Source organism: Ostrea edulis, chromosome 8 (genome assembly GCF_947568905.1).
Source record: "Ostrea edulis chromosome 8, xbOstEdul1.1, whole genome shotgun sequence".
In the NCBI taxonomy this organism is placed as follows: Eukaryota; Metazoa; Mollusca; class Bivalvia; order Ostreida; family Ostreidae; genus Ostrea; species Ostrea edulis.
Window position 1 is genome coordinate 2,359,858 of NC_079171.1, and position 27,188 is coordinate 2,387,045.

Consider the following 27,188-nt stretch of genomic DNA (forward strand, 5'->3'; position numbering starts at 1 on the left):
CATGTTGATCTCTCATAGCAACTTAATGCACGACTACATACACGAAAGTACTATGCCATCACAGTAAGTATTATAAACGTCAAAGTTGATATTGCACGAAAAACATTTGAGAAAAGTAAGAGTCTATTAATAAAATGAACAATACTCACCCGACCTCGTGGACACATCCTAAAATATGACTTGAGTACACATTAAATATTTGGTTTAGGAATGAAACAGAATTTTAGAAATGTTTGTTCATAAAGCAATCAACTACTGTCCTAAGTGAATACAAACAAGAAATATTACAGTACTTAAGTAGTTAATCATAAATGCATCAATATTGTTATAATCAGTTATTATAACATGTTCTTGCATACAAGTCTTACAAGACATCAATTATTAAAGACAAAAATTTTGTTTATTCCATGTGGTACATAAGTATTTAATTTTTCTTCATAAATTTTCTCTAAAGCGACAATAAATGTCATCTTTGTAAAGTTTTTCAATACGAAACTTTCGGGATGTGCCGGAACGACCGATTATATTTGACGTTTACACACCATGGTCACGTGATAATAACCAATTGTAGGACAAAGTTGACATCGATACAAATGGTGTTTAGCTAGCAGACGGTCCGTAAAGAGCTATGCGGAATCCCACGATGACGATCCGAGTCACTATTGGTGCTTAGTACCTGGGTGTAAATTAGACGGAGTGGAACAGGTGCATTTAGACGCGTATTATTGGATTCAAGGCGTTAAGTTTTACCGATATCCTCAAGATATTCCCTAGATTTGTTTCCCTCGCCAACTCGCATATTTTAATCAAATGCATTTTCCTATAAAATGGTTGTAGTAATTCCTTTCTTTCAAAGATAGCATTTAAATGCAGGAATTTGACAGCAAATGAAGTATCCCATGCTTGTTTACTTAGTTGTTATTGTAATCCTGAAGTGACATGCCCTACAAATGACGTTCAACGCGCGATAAAAGTCGAGTGGATCCGTATCTCGAAAGTCCCGTATTCCTATAATAGAATAATCGTCAATACTATGAGAATCCGTATAGAAATGAATAGCAACAGGGTCATCAGTTTTTCGTCTAATAAATGACAAATTCAAAACATGCCTTTGGTATAGAGCTACCTCAGTTTCTCCTATTTTCTTGCATTTTTTTTTTTTTTTTTTTGCAAAACATTCCTAAACTACATTGCTGGATTTACAATTGATATAATATTTGTTACCGTCGCAGTCCTCAAATTGATTGCTTTTAATGACATATTGACATAAAGTACACTTTTAGCACCACACGGCTCGCATCAATTTTCTTTTCTAAAAAATGGATTATTGTGATTCTTATGTATGGTACCAGAATGTCTTTTAAATGTTTGTCTCTTTTAAATCTTCTTCTCAAGAACCACACACACATGTAACTTGTTATATAGTGTTTATGTGTAAAACACTTAATTGGCATCTTCTTTAGTGCTATTGAAACTAAATTGAAAATAAATAGATATTTAGAAAGAACAGGTAGTCCTTTACCAAAATTGTAAATTTGATTGATCCAGGAGTGGGGATTTTGGTATCAGGGTGGGGCCAAAATGGTCAGTTATTAAATGTGTGAACAATAGACATTTTTAAATTCTTCTTAACTATCATTCCAATTCTTATCAAATGTGGTATGAATCATCATTGGGACAAGGGGAACATAAATTCTAAATTTCCGGACTCTAGCTCCCCTGGGGCCCTAGGAGCAGGTCAAAAACTGTCCAAAATTGACCAATTTTCAAAAATTTTCTTCTCAAGAACCACACACATGTAAGAAAAACTAAATGCATAGTGATGTAGAGCAGGAAGGCCTCTACCACAATTGTAAATTTCATGATCCCCGGGGTAGGGGTTCTGACTCCAGGGCAGGGCCAAACTTGTTATATAGTGTTTATGTGTAAAACACTTAAATAACATTTTCTTTAGTCCTATTGATACTAAATTGAAAGTAAATAGATATTTAGAAAGAACAGGTAGTTCTTTACCGATATTGTAAATTTGATGATCCCAGGGGTAGGGGTTTTGGTATCAGGGTGGGACCAAAATGGTCAGTTATTAAATGTGTGAACAATAAACATTTTTAACTTTTTAGCTCACCTAAACTGAAGGTTCAAGTGAGCTTTTCTGATCACATTTTGTCCGTCATCTGTCTGTCCGTCCGTCCGTCCGTCTGTAGATGCAATGGTTTCCGGACTCTAAAGCATTATCGTTTCCACCTACCGTCACCATATCATATATATGGACTACCCATGGGATGAAGATGTTCCCTATCGATTTTGGGGTCAAAAGGTCAAAGGTCAAGCGCACTGGACATCGAAGTAGTAATATGGTTTCCGGCTCTAAAGTGTTATCTTTTCCACCTACAGTCACCATATCATACATATGGACTACCCATGGGATGAAGATGTTCCCTATCAATTTTGGGGTTAAAAGGTCAAAGGTCAAACGCACTGGACATCGAAGTAGCAATATGGTTTCCGGGCTCTAAAGTGTTATCCTTTCCACCTACAGTCACCATATCATACATATAGACTACCCATGGGATGAAGATGTTCCCTATCAATTTTGGGGTCAAAAGGTCAAAGGTCATGCACACTGGACATCGAAGTAGCAATATGGTTTCCATTTAAATTCTTTAATGTCTTTTTTCATCGCATGGAGATGCTGTGTTCCTAGATACCTTTTGGATCATAATACTGAAGTTTTACCTATTACCTACACCCTTTGGGAGATTGGGGTGAGCGGGGGGTATTCTTAGTGAGCATTGCTCACAGTACCTCTTGTTTAGCAAGTGGCATGGGGTTGGTTATCATGAGGGAGGGGGGGGGGGTTGTCATCGTGGTTTGCATTACCAGACATGTTAAAAGGAAATGGATTGAAGCACTTGTTAGTTTTAGTCACGGGAAAAAACCCCAAAGATTTTTAAAAAATGCTTTCAATCCAATCGATTTTTTTGTAATTTTTTAAATACCACTAATCCAGTACCTGTGGTCCCTCATGTATTCTAACAGTTTTTAAGAAGTTAGTCTCCCTTTTTTTTGGGGTTAGAATAATAAATTGTTATTGAGAATTTAGTATTTCAATGTTCACGTAATAATAATGTCCCGGTAGTATGACTTTTAACAAGTACGTATTTAGATCCGCCACTGTCTGCCTTATGACGTACGTCAAAACGTAGGCATGACGTCACACATCATCTTAGCCTGCCTTTCATAAACATTGCACTCCGTTAAACAATTCGCCTAATGGTGCACTAAATTTTGGAGCTAGGAGGCCACAAGATTAGGATGATATTCTGCTTAAGTTCACAATCATATTCCAAGGTGTGACTTGGCGAGATCTCAGCCATTTTTGACAAGGGACATCTGGGATTGGCGTCAAAAAATTTTCCTTGTTAGAGGTTGAGATTTAACTCGGATTATTTCCCGCGCTTTAGTCATTAGAGCTCGCAGTACGAGTCTGCACTTGCTACTAGAATGTTTGTCCCGAAAACATCGCGAGATTTGTACTGTTTTCATTTTTTGAAATAATTTTTGTGGTGGGTGTGGTTAAGTTTTTTTTTAATTAGATGGGTCATTGTAAAATGAGTTATATTAATTTGATGGGTCATGGGGCAATTTCTTATTTTTTTTTTTTATGGGTTCTTGGTAAAAACAAAAGGTGCCGCCCCACCCCCCATGTATTTATTTCTGGAATAGCCCTAACTCTATGTTAATGAATTTAATTTTAATCGTATTTCAATTGTCTCAAGTGTCACTATCTCGGCCTGCCTAGGTAACATGATCCTGATACCAATCTTCAGTTTGCAGCAACATTTATAGTGACATCTTTAGTTTGAAAAATTGGACACAAAGCTTTGAGTGATCTAACACAAATTCCTTGACAATGAATTTTGGATCATATCATTTCTTGTTTTTCTACAGGTGACAATGAATTCTCTATATCATTTCTTGTTATACCCCCCGCAACAAGTTGTGGGGGGGGGGGGGTATACTGGAATCGGGTTGTCCGTCTGTCCATCCGTCCGTCTGTAGACGCAATGGTTTCCGGACTCTAAAGCATTATCCTTTCCACCTACCATCACCATATCATACATATGGACTACCCATGGGATGAGGATGTTCCCTATCGATTTTGTGGTCAAAAGGTCAAAGGTCAAGTGCACTGGACATCGAAGAAGCAATATGGTTTCCGGGCTCTAAAGCGTTATCCTTTCCACCTACAGTCACCATATCATACATATGGACTACCCATGGGATGAAGATGTTCCCTATCGATTTTGGGGTCAAAAGGTCAAAGGTCAAGCGCACTGGACATCGAAGTAGCAATATGGTTTCCGGGCTCTAAAGCATTATCCTTTCCACCTACAGTCACCATATCATACATATGGACTACCCATGGGATGAAGATGTTCCCTATCGATTTTGGGGTCAAAAGGTCAAAGGTCACGCGCACTGGACATCGAAGTAGCAATATGGTTCGGTTTGTCATGCCATTTGTTTTTTACACTCAGAAAAGAGGTAGTTTATACCTATTACCAACACCCTTTGGGAGATTGGGGTAAGCGGGGGGTATTCTTAGTGAGCATTGCTCACAGTACCTCTTGTTTTTCTACAGGTGACAATGAATTCTCTATATCATTTCTTGTTTCTCTACAGGTGACAATGAATTCTCTATATCATTTCTTGTTTTTTCTACAGGTGATAATGAATTCTCTATATCATTTCTTGTTTTTCTACAGGTGACAATGAATTCTCTATATCATATCTTGTTTTTCTACAGGTGACAATGAATTCTCTATATCATTTCTTGTTTGTTCTACAGGTAACAATACTTAGATGTAGTGCATGACATCATAAAGGGGAAAGAAAGGATTGACATGTGGTAGTATAAACAGCTGTATCATTAATTCTTAGACATCATGATTTTAGAACAATTTAGAGTTGACCAGAATTTGTCATCAGGAAACTGTGTATCTGTAAATGTTTCACATTTTTAGCTCACCTGAGCTGGAAACTCAAGTGAGATATTCTGATCACTTTTTGTGCACTGTTTGTCTGTTCGTCTGTATGCACAGTTTTCACCTATTCGATTTCTCCAGAACCACTGTGACAATATCAATTAAACTTGGTACAAATGATCCTTGGAAGAAAGCCCTTAGGGGAATCAAGTTCTTGAAAGGAAGAGTCATGATCCCTTCAAAATGGAGATAATCAAGAAAATGGAAAAAATAGGGTGGAGTCATTTGAAAATTTTCTCAAGAACCGTTGGGCCAAAAAAGTTGAAACTTGCATAAAGGCTTCCTGACATGGGTACCATCAAGTTTGTTCAAATCACGGCCTCCAAGGACAGGGTGGGATATTTTAGGGGATAGGAGTTTTACTTGAGTATATATAACAAACATCTTTGAAAACGTTCTTGTCAAGAACAACGGAGCTCCGTGTAGTACTGTCATGTTGATATATGCTAGGACACCCAGGTAGTGTAGAATCAAATTTGATCAAATCAGTACCCCCAAATCCAGAACCCTGTGGATAGTGAGTGTTCACAATAGGGATCAAAGTTTTGGATGATAATATATATAGGAAAATATTCTTTTCAACAACAGTAAATCCATGATCAGTCATTATGACAAGACCGTACATTTCATATCATGATTGTTGACCTTTTAACCTTGTATTTCAGTTATGTTGTAACATTTGGGGCAAGAAAAACAAAGAACAGCTGAACAATAGCAGGGCGAAGGTAACTCAGGTGAGTGATTGTGGCTCACAGGCCTCTTGTTTTCTCCCCAGTCAACCATTGCAGTCTTTACATTGTTTTAACACATGCACTTCAGGCAGATGTATCCATCGTTCGTTTGAATTGATTGTATCGAACAAAAATAGAAACATCACAGAAAAAAGTTTAATAAAAGTAAATTTCTGCCTGGACTTGTGAATTTGCAAGTTTCACATCCGTTCTCCTAACTTTACCAGGCCCCGGGCACCAGACTCCTGAGACTTTTCAGAGACTTCTCTTGCATTGTAACTATTTCTGTTGAATACGTTTCAATACAGTAACTGTATCACATGCTAGTATATGATGAATTGTGTATTTTTGTTTCCACAGATGATAACAGCTAGATATATCAGCATCACAAAGACAGAAGAACAGAAAACAGGCACTGGTAACAGTTGTAACATTGATATCAAAATATTATGAACTCAGAACAGGTTCAATATGTTTAAACTCACAGCTGAGTTTTGTGATCTCAGAACAGGTTCAATATGTTTAAACTCACAGCTGAGTTTTGTGATCTCAGAACAGGTTTAACATGTTTAAACTCACAGCTGAGTTTTATGATATCAGTGTACATAGGTTTGAGCTTACATCCGAGTTTTCTTGATTAAAGTTTGTCATACCTGTCTTCTGTAAACTATTCAAAACTTCTAATTCAATTCTTTACTTATCACAAGGCCAATATCAGTTAGAAATTCTATGTGATCTTTTCCAATCTTTCCACATGTTGGGGGGGGGGGGGGGGGGGGGGGCTGTTAATGGAATTTGTTCAATACTTCCCATCTTCTTAAAGAGGTTAGATAAGTTGGAAATAATGAAAATAAGATAAGATTTTGAAGATCATACATTATCTTCTGTCTCATTCAAGAATGGGTTTCTCTTATTGAAACTTCATAAATTTAAGGTCATAGTAGTGAGGGTTCTTTATCGTGCTAACGCCTACCATGACCTCAGTTTTAAGATCCTACCCCATTTACCTCTAATTGTGGATGTTTGGTGGAAAAGCAGTCACTACCTCTCTTGTTAGACTCTTCAGTCCTTGGTTGTCTCAGTAGTATGTGGACATTTTGAATTAATGGTCAGGATATCAATGTATCTCAAAATTACACAGGTCAAGTTTGTTAAATATTTAGGTCAAGTAAAAATTCTTTGGCAGAGTCATGTCCCTTGGCATTAGGAAATTTCATTGTTTTGCACCCCACATTGACTCAAACAAACATTGTATGTATACTCACAATAATTCAAATTTATCTGAAGCTATAATTGTTCAATTTATAATAGAATCATGAACTTATTAACAACTTAGATTACTTTTAACAGAATCCCCAGGACAGCTGTGTGAAAGAGAAAAGGAAGATAAAAACAGAGTGGTATTATAAGAGTTTCTTTATTACATGGATAATTTACCTGTATTTGTAACTCTGGATATGAATGACATGGAGTGTTTAAAGGAGGATATTAATGTCTAGTCACAACTTGATAATATTGACTATTTTAGGTCACCTGAGTCACTCGGGTGACCTATTGCTATTGTTTTCCGTCTATCGTCGTGTGTCATCTGTCAAAAATTACAAATTTTGTATGAAGCATTCTTGGGACAAGGGGGCAGATATTGTAAATTTCAGGACTCCTGCACCCCTGTGGTGCATTATTTCATTTAAAGGATCAAACAATCAAACTTGTCAGATAGTAATACTGTTTTGTTTGTTTGCTTTACATCGCTTCAAGAAATTCTCATTCATACTAAGTCATCACCAGCTGTAAATGAAGGACCACAAATTTAGACCTATACTTAGCAGTCTATGCGAAAGACATCGGACCATCGGACCTGACCGATGTGCAGTGCCTCAGGTCCGACGCATCATTTTTTACACCGGACCGGAATGTTCGATGTCTCAATGTCCGGTTTTGAGCTTTACTATTTTGATGCGGAGTCATTTAAATGTTTGTTATAAGTAAAAAATAGCACACAAATCCAAATACGTAAATGAATGTGATTAAAACCGCATGGACTGTCTAGAGTATTATACGGGAGGGATCCCTGGTATAGTATTACTAGTATAATAAATAAGATTCCCTTGGTTTTGCATTTTCACGTGTTTCACTTTTTTACATTAGGTTTTTCGGTCTGACAAAATTTGGTTCGGTCCAGTGTGTTCATTGATTACACAGGACCGAATGTCCTGTGTGGTCCAAAAAACTTTCGCATAGACTGACTTAGTGCTCAGGACTGTGGCAGTGAGGGTTATTTAACATGTCTAGACCTATACTTAATGCTCAGGACTGTGGCAGTGAGGGTTATTTAACATGTCTAGACCTATACTTAGTGATCAGGACTGTGGCAGTGGGTTTATTATACCCCCCGCAACAAGCTGTGGGGGGTATACTGGAATCGGGTTGTCTGTCTGTCTGTCCGTCCGTCCGTCTGTAGACGCAATGGTTTCCGGGCTCTAAAGCATTATCCTTTCCACCTACCGTCACCATATCATATATATGGACTACCCATGGGATGAAGATGTTCCCTATCGATTTGGGGGTCAAATAGTCAAGCGCACTGGACATTGAAGTAACAATATGGTTTCCGGGCTCTAAAGCGTTATCCTTTCCACCTACAGTCACCATATCATACATATGGACTACCCATGGGATGAAGATGTTCCCTATCGATTTTGGGGTCAAAAGGTCAAAGGTCACGCGCACTGGACATCGAAGTAGCAATATGGTTTCCATTTAAATTCTTTAATGGCTTTTTTCATCACATTGAGATTCTGTGTTCCTAGATACCTTTTGGATCATGATACTGAAGTTTTACCTATTACCAACACCCTTTGGGAGATTGGGGTAAGCGGGGGGGAGGGGGGTATTCTTAGTGAGCATTGCTCACAGTACCTCTTGTTTAACATGTCGACGTCTGTTTTGACAAGGAACCTCCATTTTTTAAGGTCATATCTGAAAAAGCAGTAACTCTAACTTCTCAAGAGTATTTTACAAACAGCCATGGCCATAATGCAAGCACGTTATTAGAGGAAAATAACACATGCGAGTTATCTTGTCAAAATGAGTTACCTCTCTTTGCTCCTGTTCTTTATCAAATACCGTGTGGTACTGTTGATAACTCAAACAGGTTATTTTTAATGATACCGAATCATATTTTTATTTTTAGTTAACTTGTTTACATTATTTTATGTCAACTCTCACTTCTTCCATAAAATTCTTCTACAAGAAGACCTAGAAAGCAAACAATTGTAGTGAAAACAGCACGTTGTATTCTTGAAAATCTGTTTTTTACCTCTGAATATATAACAAACAAATGAAGTTCAGAATTAGCCCCTGTAGATTAGGTTTAGATGTAAGAATCACCGTGTCTGTCTGTCTACACATCTATCTTCTGTCCGTCCCTCCCACTTTGTATCTAGTGGACAACTTTGTAATAAGAAGAGAATAAAAAATCATACTTGTGACAAAAATTGCATACAAACAGATACGTTTTGTATATGCAATAATTGATTACAAAATCTGAAGCTCATTCGGTTCTTCGTGTTTGAAAGAATCACTCATCAACAGACAACACTTTCCTATATACATGTATGATACTCAGGTTACTGTTAATGCCCATGGGCCTCTTGTTAATTTGAAGTTTGAATTTCAATTGAGTACATGATTAGCAGTGAGCATGGTCAGGGATTTGTTTTCTAAGAAAGTGTTTCATTCAGATCAAAGTGAATTGATCACCACGGTGATATTCAAATAAATGTTACCCCTTGATGTTTTCAGGTTCGCACTGGATTCCCATGAGGTCCTGCATTACTGAGGAAAGAAAGGTGATGTTAAAAAGGTAATGGTTCCTATATATAGATACATCTACACAGAATTGTGTCGGTGGATCTTGATGTCAATGAAACTGTTTTTAGTCTGTCTGTCTGCAACTCATTGTTACCTTGAAAATGAAATATGCAGTAGATTACATCATTTTCACTTTGAGAAATAATTGAATAAGTGAACTTGTTTTTAGCTCACCTGAGCTATTCTGATCACTTATTGTCTGTCGGTCGGTCTGTCCGTAAACTTTTCCCATTTTCATCTTCTTTTCCAGAACCACTGGGCCAATTTCAATAAAACTTGGTAAAAATCATTCATGGATGAAAGGGATTTAAATTTATTCAAATGAAGGGCCATGTCAGGTTTTGACATTTACTATTTTGAGCACTAGACCAGTCGGGCTACTTCAAATGATATTTAATAGACCTGACCTTACATCCACTAGCCCTGACCAACTTTCCAGAAAAAAACCCCTGGGGATTTCTTCATATATAAATACCTGATTTAAATGAAGTTTGAAATAAAAAGTATTTAATAGTCTCTAAAAAAAAAAAAAAAGTCTCGTAATTCAATTTGATGATTTTATTTTCAATTAAACGCATTTTCTGTTTCTTTCAATTCTATCCGGTGCAGAAATTCATTAAGTCCATTTGCTAAATAAAATGACCTCAACCGTTTTATTTTTTTTTCTCTTTCATAAGCCCTGCTTTGTTTCATCCCAACCTTTTCCTTTCTTTTCTGTTCAACGTGAACCAGTCCCTTTAACATTCAAAGTATTTGAATAAATGTCCTAAAACATCAATTCCGACAGTGACTAATATATTAGAACTGAAAATAAAGATTATGTCATCAATCGGTTCAAAATTGCTCGCAAACTCTTAACAGGTATTCGGGGGGGGGGGGGGGGGTTCAAGAATAAAATATCTTATGGTTTAAAGTAAAGTTTCTTATTCATCTTTTCAACACGACCAGTCGGACTAGTTTATCGACATTTTACCCGACCGGACCTATCATTTAGTAGACTCGGTCGGTCGGACGTGCCTTAGTGTCAAACCCTGCATGTACAATTTTTTTAAAATGCAAAATAGGGTGGTGTCATTTAAAAATGTTCTTCTCAAGAACCGCTGAGCCAGGAAAGTTCAAACTAATATTGCTGCTTTCTGACATCATGCAGAGTTAAGTTTATTAAAATCATGCCCCCCCCCCCCCTCCCCCGGTCCCCTGGTATAAGTTGGGGCCACAATAGGGGTCAAAGTTTTACATGGGAATATTTGGGGACAATCTTTAAAAATCTTCGTCTCAAGGATAAATGGGCCAAAGTTCAAATTTACATGAAAGCTTTCAGACATGGTACAGATTCAATTTTGTTAAAATCATGACTGGGGGGGGGGGGGGGGGGGGGGACCACAATAGGGGATCAAAGTTTTATGTATGAGTGAAAAGGGGACAATCTTTAATAAAAAGCTTCTTTTCAAAACCCATAGGGCCAGAAAACTGGAAATTTACATGAAAGCTTCTTTACATGGAGTAGGTCCAAGTTTGTACAATTCATAGTATCTAAGGGTAGGGTGGGGCCAAAATAGGGCATCAAAGTTTTATATGCTGATATATAAGGAAAATCTTTAGAAATATATTTTGAACTATTTAAGCTATATGTAGGTCTTTCATACTTATGTATATAGATTCTTTATGAGAAGGCTTTGTTGTAGTTTGGTTAGAATAGGTCCTTCAGTACCCCCTTGTTTGTCGTAAGAAGCGAGTAAATGGGGTGGTCCTTCGGATGAGACCGCAAAAACCGAGGTCTCGTGTCGCAGAAGGTGTGGTACGATAAAGATCTCTCCTTGCTCAAAGGCCATAAGCGCCGAGCATAGGCCTAAATTTTGCAGCCCTTCACCGACAGTGGTGACGTCCCCATATGAGTGAAATATTTTTCGAGAGGGATGTTAAGCAATATTCAATTAATTAATCTGATCTTCTGTAGGCCATTGCCTGTCTGTCTGTCTGTCTGTTTCTAAAAGGTTTACATTTTCGACTTCTTCTCCAGAACCACAGGACCAATTATAAACAAACTTGGCCAAAAGCATCCTTGGTTGTAGGGCTTTCAACTTTGGTCAAATGAAGGGTCATGTCCCCTTTAAAGGGGAGATCCGAAATAATCACATAAATGCCAAAATAGGATGGGATCATTTAAAAATCTTCTCAAAAATACCACTTAGCCAGAAAAGCTGCAATTTACATGAAAGTTTCCATATATAGTGTAGATTCAAGTTTGGTAAAATCATGGCCCCCGGGGGTAGGATGGGACCACAATAGGGGATCAAAGTTTTACTTACAAATATACAGAAAAAATCTTTGAAAATCTTCTTATCCACAACCACTAGGCTAGAAAAGTATAAATTTATATGAAATCTTCCCGAGAAAGTGCAGATTCAAATTTCTTAAAATCATGGCCCCTTGGGGTAGGATGGGGCCACAATAGGGGATCAAAATTTTACATACAAATATATATACGTAAAATTTTCTTGTCCAGAACCACTAGGCTAGAAAAGTACAAATTTATGACATCTTCCCGACATAGTGCAGATTCAGGTTTGTTAAAATCATGGCCCCAGGTCCTGGGGGTTGGATGGGGCCACAATAGGGTATCAGAATTTTGCATACAAATATATAGGGAAAATCTTGAAAAATCTTCTCAAGAACCACAAAGCCAGAAAAGCTGAGATTTACATGACAGCTTACTGACGTAGTGCAGGTTTAAGTTTATTAAAACCATCTCCCCCCCCCCCCCCCCCCCCCCCCCCCCGGTGGTAGAATTGGTTTTACATCCAAATATATAGTGAAAATCTTTAAATTTTTCTCAAGAACTACTGGACCAGAAAAGTGGAAATTTACATGAAGCTTCCTGACATAGTGCAGATTCACGTTTGTAAAAATCATGTCCTCGGGAGTAGGTTGGGGCCACAATAGGGATTTAAATTTTATATGTGAATATATTGGAAAAATCTTTCAATATGAGCCAATGTGACTCAGGTGAGCGATGTGGCCCATGGGCCTCTTGTTTTAAATTATAAATTATTGTTTATCTATGGAAAATATCACTTTTTCAGTATCAATAGTTTACCTATTTTTGTGCGAAGTTTAATTTGATAAAAAAATTTGCTAAAACCTATGACATCACATGAGGATTGATCAACCTTAAATAATCTGTGTTAATTTACCCAAGTCAATGTACACCGGGTCATTACTTATCCTATCCATACTCTTACTATCAGTGAAATGAAACATATCAGTGATTTATATAATGTTCAGGGGGTCTAACTTTAAAAGATGTGAAGAAATTGTGCACGTTGAGATTTTATCTACGTATCGATAATTTAGAGATACACTTCAAAAACTGTAAATTTCACAATGAAACCAGGAAAGTTGATGTGTATGATTAAGGTCAAGGTCATTAATGAATATCACAGTCAAATTTGCAAATATTGAACGTAGCCATACTTGGGCGCATAGAGTTTCAAAAACTCATTAAACTTGTTGTTCTTGTGGGGGAAAAAATAATTCTATGATTTAATTCGGTTTTTTGTGCTCCTTGAGTTAAAAATTCATATGAAAATATTTTATTCAAAGTTTGTCTGTCAAACACATTTAACTTGTTTTTCTTGTAAAAAAAATTAATGCTGTATTTAACTTCTCAGTTTCAACTCCTTTGTAACTTTTTCATATTTCCTCCTTCAGCATCAGTTTATAGACCAGACAGAGTATCCTTAAGTAGGGGGACTCAACATTAATCAAAATCTGACTTCCTGTTTTGACGGAGGATTGGACCATCAACAAGTTACTGTATAGGTTTGTATATTATGTTGTACATGCAGATTTCTTAACAGTCAAGAAGACTTGCAATTATACATTTATTGACTGGATCCGAGAACAACATCTGTTTTGTTTGATTCAAGAATGGAATATGATGTGTTGTCTGAAGCTGTAGGCAACATAATGTTCACAAATCAAACTAAACTGCTGTTGTCCAAAGGGCATTTTTAAGTCACCTGAGTCACTCATCTATGAATTTATCAGGTGACCTATTGTTGAAGATCTGCATCCATCGTCATGCATTAGCAATTGCGTATTTTTTAACTTATGAATAAATTCCATTCCAATTCTTTTCAAAATAAAACTGATAGAAATTGACAAATTTCGACAAATTTTCTCCTCTACAACTGCACAACTGTAATGAGATTTAAATGCATAGTAATGTAAAGCAGGAAGGCCTGTACCAAAATTGTACATTTCTTGAGTAAAGTTTTTGACTCCAGGTTGGGGCTCTACTTGGCATATAATGTTTATGTGTAAGGCATTTAAATAACACATCTTAAGGTTACTGATACTACATTGAAACTAAATATTAAAGTATTTAGCAGGAGCCCTTTACCAAAATTATAAATTTCATGATCTCAGGGATATGGGTTTTGGTTCCATATGTCGATTATGAGATTGCGTTTAATTTTGCTGATGCTGTATAAAAACTAAATGCATGTTTAGAAAAAGCAAAAGGGGATGTATCAAACTTGTGAATTTCACAACCCCCGGGTTCTGACTCATGGCCGGGTCCCAAGCAGTCATGTAATGTTAAATGTAACATGTAAAGGCTTCCATCATTATTAGTACTTACAGGGACATTTGTGTATTAAGAACACATCATGTTTTACACTGCGGCTGAGTATTAGAATTTAGCTTAGATATACAGAATAGGAAAAACACATAGATATCATATCTCTAGGTCAAAGGTCAACAAGAGTCCTGCTACTTCAGACATATGAATTATTAGGCCAGACTGTAGATCAGATATCTATAATAACAACAAAGTACTAGTAACAAATGAAATCATTTTACAGATTATACAATCATCTTAAGACATTTAGTGTATACAGTTGTCTAGGGACAGGTCTTGGATCATTGTTGTCCCACTCTCAGTGTTCTAAGCTGATCAGTCACATCTCTGTATCAGCAAGGTGACTCAGGTGAGCGTTGTGGACTATGAGCATGGAAGTACATGTGTTTGATTAGGTCGAAATTAATCATTGCTTTGTTTCCACTAATACAACCGACTCTAAATTATACCCCTACCCTAGAAGTTTTTTGGCATGTTCTCCAAAAAATTATTATTAAAAAAATGGAGATGACCCTGGTAATAATATAGTTTAGAATATGACTTAATAATATCAAAGCATATTCAACAACTGTATCTATAATGAAAAATGAGCCCCTTGTTTTCAGTATGTCAATAGATCTGCTAATTGAATGGAAATTGTAATCAGAATTCAGAACATCTTCTTGTCTTGGATTTAAAAGTTTAACAAATATAATTATTTCCTACCAAGTTACTCTAATTTTCACTTAAATATTAGTGAAAACACAACCATTTATATTTTTGGCCTTAGCATTCAAGAAATGTACATGTAAAAAAAAACCCAGATCAATTGCAATCCGTGTGTGAAATATGTAGATCACTTGAATGTGTGAAATAAATGTATATTGTGAATAGGTTGATATTTACATGTCAGTTTAATTATTGTAGATTGTGTTCCTAAAGACCCAGACCCTCCACATCATGGACACACTAGGACTCAGCACTCAGCTAAAAGTACGACAATGTTCTCAATGTCAGGGGGACACTGATTTTTACTGTAACACATGTAAACGTGATCTGTGTTTACAGTGTAAAGAGAAACATGTCATTGATCTACATACCAAACACCATGATGTTGTGATTTACCGTGAGAAGTTTAACTACATCCCCAGACAAGAGATCTGTGTCAGACATCCAGACAGGTTCTATGAAATGTTCTGTCAGTCGTGTGAACTTTCTGTCTGTTTCCGATGTTTAGAGCACCGAAAACACCAAATACTGGACATTAGAACAGCCTATCAAACAAAGCGACAACAACACCGAGAAATCATTGACAACATCAGAAGTGAGACTCTCTATAACTGTCGTGTTCTCCTGGCAGGAATCCAAACTGATATCCAAACTTGTCCCCCACAAATCTGTCACCGTCAATCACAGATGTCAACAAAAGCCCAGAGACTGAAGGATCTGATTGACACTGCGGTATGTGATGTTAAAACAAGATACCGAGGTTTATTGATTGATAGAATACAACAACAGAAGAGAAAAATGAACAGACACCTCACCCACATACAGAACTATGAAGACAAATATGAACAATCAGCAAACAGAGCGGTACAATTCCTCTTGTTTATAAAGACCAGTCGTGTCCCCCAGATAAAGGACACTCCTAATCTTCCACAACACCTGCTGCTGTCCCTGACTGAGGGATTCAACATGGAGGATGTCAGTCCGTTATTGAGGGGAATCCCAGAAATCCAAATGACAACAGGAAAACGACAAGTAGGAATAGACGAGTGTGTGAAACTGATGTCCACACCTGTATTACACACGTCTGTCTGTGTGACAGGTGTTAGTCATGTGGAACACATATCTCGTGTGATGTCAGACCGGGTCTGGGTCGTTGATGATTACAGTCTCATCTTGACAGACACAACAGGAGACACTATACACCGTGTGACAGATATAACATCATGGTATACAGGAGGACGACACACAGTGAACAGTTCTGGTGAACTGATTTATATAGACAGTAAACTTAACATCAACAAACTGTCTGTGAACAATCAAACAGTCACCACACAGATAGAGTATACATCACCATGGGAACCACGGTGTGTGTACTGCTCCCCGTCCACTGGAGATCTGATGGTCGGGATGCGTAACTATAAAACAAAGACAGGCAAGGTAACCCGGTACAACAGTAGTGGTCAACACATCCTGACCATACAACACGACAACAAACGTCACACGATGTATAGTGATCCTCGTTATATCACAGAGAACACTAACGGTGATATTATTGTGTCTGAATGGTTACGTGCTGTAGTGGTGACAGAGCGCGGGGGGAGACATCGATTCTCCTACACAGGACCTCCATCAGGATCATCACTATTGCCACAGGGAATCTGTACAGACGCGCTGTCACACATCCTGGTGTATGATTTTAAAACCTACACAGTACAGATGATTGACAAGGACGGTCACTTCCTGTCTCTGTTACTGACACGACAACACGGGATAAACACACCACGCAGCCTGAACTATGATGATAAAACTCACCTTCTCTGGGTCGGATCACGGGACACCCAACACAGTGTCTGTATATAGATATCTACAGAGGAGGTACTCTCTGACTGGTAAGTACTAGTAGTACTGTAGTTTATTGTACTATATCAGTCAGTATAAATAACATCAAATTCTACACAGGAATCCATTATAAATTATTGTTATGCTATGACATTGTTATGATAGTGATGTTTTAAAAAATGTACAGTGTAGGTTATGATTAGAGGTCATATCTAATTTTAATTAGTGTGGCTATAATTAGAGGTGTTGATTAGTTTTAATTATGAGGTGGGTTATAATCATAATAGTTAGAACTAGTGATTAATTTTAATTACAATATGGGTTATATCTAGGGGAGGAGTTAAGTTTTCATTACAAGTTGGTTATAATTATAGGTAATGTTTAGTTTTCATTACAGCATGTACAATGTGTGTTATAATTAGAACTAGTGATTAATTGTAATTACAATGTGAGTTATAATTAGAGGTAGAGATTTATTCTAATTACAATGTGAGTTATAATTAGAGCTAGGGATCAATTCTGATTACAATGTGAGTTATAATTAGAGCTAGGGATTAATTCTGATTACAATGTGAGTTATAATTAGAGCTAGGGATTAATTCTAAATTTTACAATGTGAGTTATAATTAGAGCTAGGGATTAATTCTGATTTCATTGCAGGTTATAATTAGAGCTAGTGATTAATTACAATTACAATTTGAATTATAATTAGAGCTACGGATTAATTCTGATTACAATGTGAGTTATAATTAGAGCTAGGGATTAATTCTAATTACAATGTGAGTTATAATTAGAGCTAGGGATTATTTCTAATTACAATGTGAGTTATAATTAGAGCTAGGAATTAATTTTAATTACAAATGGGTTATAATTAGAGGAGGAGTTATGTTTCTATTGCAATGTGGGTTATGATTAGAGGTAATATTTAATTTTGACTACAATGTTGGATTTAATTACAACTAGTGATTAATTTTAATTACAACATGGGATATAATTAGACGAGGAGTTAGGTTGTTATTAAAATGTGGTTGATAATTAAGGTTAACTTAGTGTGTAGGTTTAATGTTAAATGATGTGGGTTATAATTACATTAAGTGAATAATATTAATAATATAATATAATTAATTTTAATTACAATGGGAGCAATGATTAGATGAGGAGAAATGGTTTTATTTAATATTTTGGGTTGGGATTCAATAGGTGTTCAATGGGGAGATTTTATTAACAGCATTCTGTTACAATTATTATCTTGTTGAGATTTGTAGAACATTGATCATTGCCAGTTTAAAACTTGACATGTTTATAATCTATTTCTTCTACTTAACTATCCTACTTTGTAAATATCAGTGATATTGACACAGCTTTGGTTTGTGGGATGTTGTATGTTTCTGTGATGGTGTGATGTTGTATGTTTCTGTAGCAGGTGTGGACAAAATCTACATTGTGTACTGGTTTGACACTGAGTATGTACATTACACCAGTCTCTGTGTGGAATAGCTATCATGAACTTAAGGGTCTGTATCAAAAGTCAAGGTCTGACAAAAACAAAACAATTAACACCCCACCCCCTTGAAACTAAATAAATGATGAATGTTGATCTGCTTTGTTTTAAAATTCAAGTTCTGATAACACTCTGAGTTGAGTCTTGTAAACTAGGTAGAAACAAATACAAATGTAGTTAGAATGGAATTATTTCAATAAGAGATCGCCACTCCATGTTTATTAAATGAAATTAATGAATTACAACTGATTTTGTATATAATTATATCGTATTTGTGACATTTATCGTAATTTCATTAAGTTACCTCAGGTGACCTATTACAATTGGTCAGTATGCATTGTCGGCCGCTATTTGTTAACAATTGAACATTTTAATTTCAACTTTTTGATATAAAGTTCTACCATTTCAATTATTGTTATGCCCTCCCCCCCCCCCCCCCCCCCCCCCCCCCCCCTTCAAAGAAGAGAGGCATATTGCTTTGCACCTGTTGGTCAGTAATGTTGTCTGCTCAATATCTTGAGAACCATTCACTTGATCGTATTGACATTTCTTATGTAGGTTGGTTATGAGGAGAAACATACCCTTATTGTGTTTAGGTCAGAAGATCAAGGGTCAATTTACACTGGACATAGAAATATACTTTCTGCTAAATATCTTGAGAATCCTTTGCTTGACAGACATCAAACTTAGTACACTGGTACATCCCATAGAGTAGATTACCGCTACTGATTTTGAGGTTACATGGTCAAAGGTCAAGGATCAAACTAGACATAGGGATCTACCATCCACTCAATATCTTGAGAACCATTTGCTTGACAGACATCAAACTTGTTACACTGGTATATCTTTAGGAGTAGATGACCCATATTGATTTTGAGGTCACATGGTCAAAGGTCAAGGGTCAAACTGGACAAATGAATATTCTGTCCACTCCATATTGGGAGAACCCTCTGCTTGCCATACATCAAACTTGGTTCACTGGTAAATCTTCTGGAGATTCAGAAGATGATCCCTGTTGATTTTGATGTCATATATTCAAATGTCAGGGGTCAAACTGGACATCAGAATATACTGTTTGCCCAGTACCTTGAGAACCAATTGCTTGACAGACATCAAACTTGGTACACTAGTACATCTTCAGGAGAAGATTACCCTTATTGATTTTGAGGTAACATGGTCAAAGGTCAAGGGTTAAACTGGACACAGTAATATATTGTCTCCTATAGATTAAGAATTATTTGCTTGATTGACACCAAACTTGGTATACTGGTACAGCATAAGGAGTAGATGACCCCTGTTGATTTTAGCCAGAAAAGCTGAAATTTACAAGAAAGCTTCCTAACATAGTGCAGATGCCAGGTTGTTGAAATCATGGCCCCTGGGGGTTGGATGAGGCCACAATATGGGATCAAAGTTGTACATACAAATATATAGGGAAAATCTTTTTCTCAATAACTGCTGGGTCGGGAAAGTGGAAATTTACATGAAAGCTTCCTAACATAGTGCAGATTGAAGTTTGTAAAATCATGGCCCCCGGGGGTAGGATGTGGCCACAAGGGGGATCAAAGTTTTACAAAAAAATATAGGGAGAATCTTTAAGAATCCACTTCTAAAAAAACATGTGGACCAAGAAAATGGAAATTTACATGAAAGCTTAAAGCTTCCTAACATAGTGCAAATTGAAGTTTGTAAAAATCATGGCCCCTGAGGATAGGATGGAACCACAACAGGGGATCAAAGTTTTACATACAAATATATAGGGGAAATCTTCTACTGGGTCAGGAAAGTTGAACTTTACTTGACAGTTTCCTGACATAGTGCAGATTCCCGATTTGTTAAAATCTTGCCCCCTGGGGGTAAGATAAGGCATCAATAGGGAATGAATTTTAGATACATGTATATAGGGAAAATCATAAAAAATCTTCTGAAAAATCATTGGGCCAGAAAAGTTGACATTCACATGAATGCTTCTTAATATAGTCCAGATTCAATTTTGAAAAAAAAATCATGGGCGCCCGATAGTAGGTTGGGTTCACAATAGGGATCAAAGTTTTACATGCGAATATATAGGAGGCTCAGGTGAGCGATGTGGCCCATGGTCCTCTTGTTAATTTTAACACATTTGGGGACATACATGTTTTACAAACATCACTTGTCGTATTTAGTTTTAAGCATCTTTGGGACAAGGGGTCATGTATTGTAAATTTTAGGAAATCTGCACTCCTAGGGTCATAGGGGTTAAGTAAAATTTATGAAAATACCACATATTGACCCCTATGCAAAACCCTTTTCAACAACTGCACATTTGCAAGGTAAACTAAATGTATAATCATGTAGAATAGGAAGGCCTCTAATGAAATTGTAAATTTGATTATCCCTGGAGTAGAGGTTCTGACTCCATGATGTTCCTAAACTTGATGTATATATAGCGTATATGTGTAGAACATCTAGAAAACATATTTACTGCTATTGATATTAGACTGAAACGAAATAGATAGGTAGTCCTTATCTTTTTTATCAACAAAATTGTTTGTCAACCAACTCCTGGGTTTTCGCTCTAGGACAGGCCCTAATAAGTCATATTGTAATAATTTTACATTTTATATTATGTAAAGTATTTCATCAGCATAGGCATTTTTGAGGGTCATTCAAGTTTGAAGACTACCTCTTTTACATTGTTGGTGAATATTAGAATTGAGCTTGGATTTTTTCTAGATTTCGTAGCCCTGAGGCCTTGTCAGTTGTGATACTTTTAAGTAATACTAAGGTGACTGATAAAGCATCTTGTCTTTGACAATACTGTTTATCATTCTTTTTATGCCCCCCGGAATCAAAGATTTGGGGATATACTGAGCGACAACGATTTTGTGGCATGTCTGTCTGTCTGTCAGTCTGGCATAAAACTTTAACCTTGGTCATATCTTTTTCACCATCAGAAGTAGAGATTTCATATTTAGTATGTTGGTATATATGCATTCCTTGTGGAAATACCTTTCCATTGGTACCAAAAACTGATTTAAGTCATATCTTTCGAATCGTTAGATGTGCTACTCTCATATTTAGCATGTGGATTTCCTGTGAGAAGACCTCTTCTTTGATTTCAGATTTTTTTTTTACCTTGTGACCTTAAAACTGACCATTGACCTAGTTTTTAGAAATTAGAAGAAAAAAACTTTAAATTTAGTCATATCTTTTATAAACTGCACAAGAGGTTCAGTTTAATATTGTATTCCTTTCAGCCAACATTTACATTGGTTCCAAAATCTTAGACCTGATGACCTTAACAATGACCTTTGGCCTACTTTTAGAAAATATTAAATGTTTAATATCTATTAAATGGTTAGAGGCACTGGTTTAATATTTAGTATGTGCATTTCTTGCGAGAAGATCTTTCCATTGGAACCAAACATGCTGACTTTGTGACCTTGAAATTTACCTTTACATAAAATGTGAACTAGATGAAAGTTACCTCACATTCTCAGTATTGCTACAAAAGTTCCAGCTACAATGTCTTACAGTTCTAGTTTGTTGTAATCTGAGGATATCAGTGTTTCACAAACACATCTTGTTTATTCACTTTTAAATCTCATTAAATTGTCACTGTTTATACCAGATGTAATACGACACAACCCTCAGCACAAAAACACATTGTTACCTCATTAATTAACACAAACCTCAGCACAAAAACACATTGTTACCTCATTAATTAACACAAACCTCAATACAAAAACACATTGTTACCTCATTAATTAACACAAACCTCAGTACAAAACACATTGTTACCTAATTAACACAAACCTCAGCACAAAACACATTGTTACTTCATTAATTAACACAAACCTCAGCACAAAAACACATTATTACCTCATTAATTAACACAAACCTCAGCATAAAAACACATTGTTTCCTCATTAATAAACACAAACCTCAGTACAAAAACACATTGTTTCCTCGTTAATTAACACAAACCTCAGCATAAAACACATTGTTACCTCATTAATTAACACAAACCTCAGCACAAAAACACATTGTTACCTCATTAATTAACACAAATCTCAGCACAAAAACACATTGTTACCTCATTAATTAACAGAAACTTCAGCACAAAAACACATTGTTACCTCATTAATTAACACAAACCTCAGCACAAAAACACATTGTTACCTCATTAATTAACACAAACCTCAGCACAAAAACACATTGTTACCTCATTAATTAACACAAACCTCAATACTAAAACACATTGTTACCTCATTAATTAACACAAACCTCAGCACAAAAACACATTGTTACCTCATTAATTAACACAAACCTCAATACAAAAACACATTGTTACCTCATTAATTAACACAAACCTCAGCACAAAAACACATTGTTACCTCATTAATTAACACAAACCTCAATACAAAAACACATTGTTACCTCATTAATTAACACAAACCTCAATACAAAAACATATTGTTACCTCATTAATTAACACAGTCTTTATTAAATGAGTTGTGGTGTAAGATAGATTTTATTACTTTTGTATAACTGTTTATCTGACCACATTTAGGGACACTTCCGTACTTTCATCATGTGACTCTCTGTCATTACGATGCTGACAGATGTAATGAGTTACTGTAATAGAGCTAAGTAAATGAAACCAAGTGCATTATGTAAGAGCAGTGTTTAATTTGTTTTGTGGTTTAATTGTTGGAGTGAGGTACAGGATTTATGTTTTTAGGTCCTATCCTAAAGACCCGTGACTCTCACTACGAAATGTTGAGTGTTTGAAGTAATCACTACATATCCTAGAGACCCGTGACTCTCACTTCTGAATGTTGAGCGTTAGAAGTAATCACTATATCCTAAAGACCCATGACTCTCACTTCTGTATGTTGAGCGTTAGAAGTAATCACTATATCCTAGAGACCCGTGACTCTCACTTCTAAATGTTAAGCGTTAGAAGTAATCACTATATCCTAGAGACCCGTGACTCTCACTTCTGAATGTTGAGCGTTAGAAGTAATCACTATATCCTAGAGACCCGTGACTCTCACTTCTGAATGTTGAGCGTTTGAAGTAATCACTATATCCTAAAGACCCGTGACTCTCACTTCTGAATGTTGAGCGTTAGAAGTAATCACTATAACCTAAAGACCCGTGACTTTCACTTCTGAATGTTGAGCGTTAGAAGTAATCACTATAACCTAAAGACCTGTGACTCTCACTTCTGAATGTTGAGCGTTAGAAGTAATCACTATATCCTAAAGACCCGTGACTCTCACTTCTGAATGTTAAGCGTTAGAAGTAATCACTATAACCTAAAGACCCGTGACTCTCACTTCTGAATGTTGAGCGTTTGAAGTAATCACTATATCCTAGAGACCCGTGACTCTCACTTCTGTATGTTGAGCGTTTGAAGGAGCAGTCATTACCTGTGTGTCTGTCTTAGGTTTTATTTAGCAATGTCACAAGCGGTACTCAAACTCACAACCTTCTGGTCATGAACACTCTACCACTGAAAGACTGTTACTGGTTATCCGTAGATAGAAGTGAATACCGTGTGCTGAGAAAACATAGACTCACTATACAATTATACTGTAGATGTATTTAATTTCGTTGGGGGGGATCGTTGTTTTTGTAGTGAATACAATTTGTGTGGATTCATTTTTGGGTTTTTTTTGTGATCTCTTAGAAATGACATATTATACGAGGAGGTAGTGGATGCTGACACAGTGCTGGTGTGACACACATGTTAGTTTCGTCTAAGTGGCATATCAGACGCGCAGGCTGCGTGAGCGGTTATCCGAAATCTTTAGATCTACATTGCACTGTGTTGTGTTAATATATATTGTCTACAGATGAGCTTTACTGGTGGAGCATTGAATGTTTGTGTTTCCACCTGTGTGTTTCTGTAATGAGTTGAAAAAATGCAGGTACATCGTAAAATGGTAATGATAATGGTACTGGCGAAATGTTACTATAAATAGACGACAAATAACAGATCGATATATCAGACATTTCCTTTAGTTAAAAATTCGAGTTGGATTTAATTTCTTTTTTGTTCAACGCGAAAATAACGAAATTTAATCCGACCCAAAATTAAATATGCTTACAGTATTATCTGTAATGCATTTTTTTTTAATGGAATGAAATATTTGTTATGCTTAAGACCAGTGGTGGGAAACATAAAGGACGAGAAAAGCAATGTGACTCATAGGTCTCTCATCTTTCAAATCACACAATACATAACACTTACAATTAGTATCACAAGGAGTTAGAACTAGTGGTATTATGTGTGGTAGGCTGGGCCAATATATAATTTAATGTTCTACAACTGGTTCGAACTTTTACATATGGTAGACAAAATGTTTGCAATGTCCATGCTAAGTTTCCTTTAGATGCAGAATCTATGAAAGATTGATCACTCTCCTTGTTCTATTAAAACTTCAGATAATCCAGACAGAGACGAGGGGATCACGGAAGCTTCAAGTGATGAGGATATTGAAGAAAACCGTGAGGAACTGAAGTCTGGGGATCTTGCTGAATCAGGGAGCAGTGGAGATAATTGTGCAGAGGAAAATGACGATGATAAGAAATCAGAGGAATCTGATGAGGACACTCCTGAATCTGACGAGGACACTCCTGAATCCCGCTGTCCGTGGTGTCTCAACATTTTCAATTGTCAAAATTAAGTTGGAATAAGCCAATGCATCCTTAGGTATGTATTGTGTGATTTGAAAGACGAGAGACCCATGGGCCATATTATCTGTGTCATCTTTAATACATAATGTTCCAAACCTCATTCTGTCGTAGCACTTGACATAAACTTTTCATTTCTTAGGAGTGTTTGGAAAGTGAGTAAACTGATTCTGATGGCGAGGATGTTCCTAAAACAAACTTGATGACGAACAAACACAATGAAATAAGTGAAAGCAACGATGATCAGAATTTAGAGGAGACCACCGAGAATGAGGATGAATCAGATTCGTGTGGATAGTGACTCTAGGATAATGCATAACTGTCGCTAAGGAAACAAAGGACTTTTTCAAAGGAGTTAATTTGATTAATCAGAAGTTCTGTCACTGAAGCTGAAATAGTCAGACACTAAAGTTACGATCATGTATCCATAAAGTATTTATTTTCTAGAATATTACAGCTCTATATTGATTATATATTAGATTGTGTATACATTTAGATATCTGGTTTGTATAATTGTTATCAACATTGCATTGTTTGAAGAATGTTATATCAGAATATAATATTGTCACGTAAAAGTCAGTCTTGTTTGAATTTATGTTGTCAATGTTGGTAGAGACTTGATGCGTCTCTGTTACACAGGAGTATATTATCGTAAGGAGACTTTAACGAATACTTTAACTGTTAGATGTGGTTGTTAATTTGTAAAGACATCTTAACCGGAAAGTACCATAAATACAGAAGTACTTTTCCGTTAAGAATACTTTATAATGATGATCTTAAAATCTTTCAGTTAAAGATATCATTTTACGCTTTTTACATAGTTATACATGTCAACTCTGATATGACTTGGGATAAAGAAATCAAATGTTTTCCCTCCATAAAGATTGACTAGTTGATTGATTGTATAATGTTTAACGTCCTCTCGAGAATCTTTCATTAACATGGGAATGTCATCAATGCCGGTGAAGGGCTGCAGAGCATAGGCCTATGCTGAACGCTTCCGACCACTGAACAGGGAGGGATTGTTATCGTGTCACACCTATTTAACTGATGGGTTGGATATTGGTTAACGTCCCGTTTGATTGGTTGGCTGGATATTGGTTAACGTCCCGTTTGATTCGTTGGCTGGATATTGTTTAACGTCCCGTTTGTTTGGTTGGTTGGATATGTCTAACGTTGAGATTGATTAGATGGTTATAGTTTAATGTATCGCTTGCTTGGTTGGTTGGATATTGTTTAATGTCCCGTTTGATTAGTTGGTTGGATAATGTTTAACATCCCGTTTGATTCGTTGGCTGGATATTGTTTAACGTCCCGTTTGATTGGTTGGCTGGATATGTCTAACGTTGAGATTGATTAGATGGTTATAGTTTAATGTATCGCTTGCTTGGTTGGTTGAATATTGTTTAACGTCCCGTTTGATTAGTTGGTTGGATAATGTTTAACGTCCCATTGGCTTGGTTGGTTGGATATTGTTTAGCGTTCCGTTTAATTGGGTGGTTGGGTATTTTTAATGTCCCGTTTGATTGGTTGCTTGATTATTGTTTAATATTGCATTTGATTGGTTCGTTGGATGAAAGATGAAGCTAACGAACAGTGATCAATCTCATAATTCCAACAAACAATACAAAATAGAGAGTTGGGCAAACTCGGACATCTGGACATACCAGAAAGATAAGGTGCCTAGGAGGAGGATTGGTTGGGCAATGTTTAAAGTCCGGTTTGATTGGTTGGTTGGATATTGTTTAAAGTCCAATTTGATTGGTTGATTGGATATTATTTGGTGTCTTGTTTGGTTGGTTGCTTAGTTTGGTATTATTTAATGTCCAGTTTGATTGGTTGGTTGTTTCGATATTGTTTGATGTCCCGTTTCATTGGTTGGTTGGATATTTTAACGTCCCATTCAATTGGTTGGTGGGATATTGTTTAATGTCCCATTTGATTGGTTGATTGGATATTGTTTGGTGTGTTGTTGCTTAGTTGAACATTGTTTATTTTCCCTTTTGATTGGTTGATTGTTGTTTACTGTCCCGTTCGATTTGTTGATTGTTGTTTAGCGTCCCGTTTGATTGGTTGGTTATTGTTTGATTGGCAAGTTGTATATTGTTTAACGTATTGTTGTATTGATTGGTTCGGTATTGTTTAACGTCATATGA

The 27,188-nt window shown here is 36.4% G+C and overlaps 1 protein-coding gene and 1 pseudogene across 1 annotated transcript in view; both read left to right on the forward strand.

The window, feature by feature from the left end:
* The window catches only part of LOC125667452 (uncharacterized), a 122,732-nt gene that overhangs the window by 18,529 nt on the left and 77,015 nt on the right, over positions 1-27,188 (forward strand). Inside the window, exons 6-7 of the mRNA XM_056147835.1 lie at positions 4,853-5,782; positions 6,140-6,197. The gene's annotated coding sequence lies outside the window, so the exon portion shown is untranslated. The remainder of the gene's footprint in view (positions 1-4,852; positions 5,783-6,139; positions 6,198-27,188) is intronic.
* Positions 6,567-25,607, forward strand: LOC125678028 (uncharacterized; annotated as a pseudogene).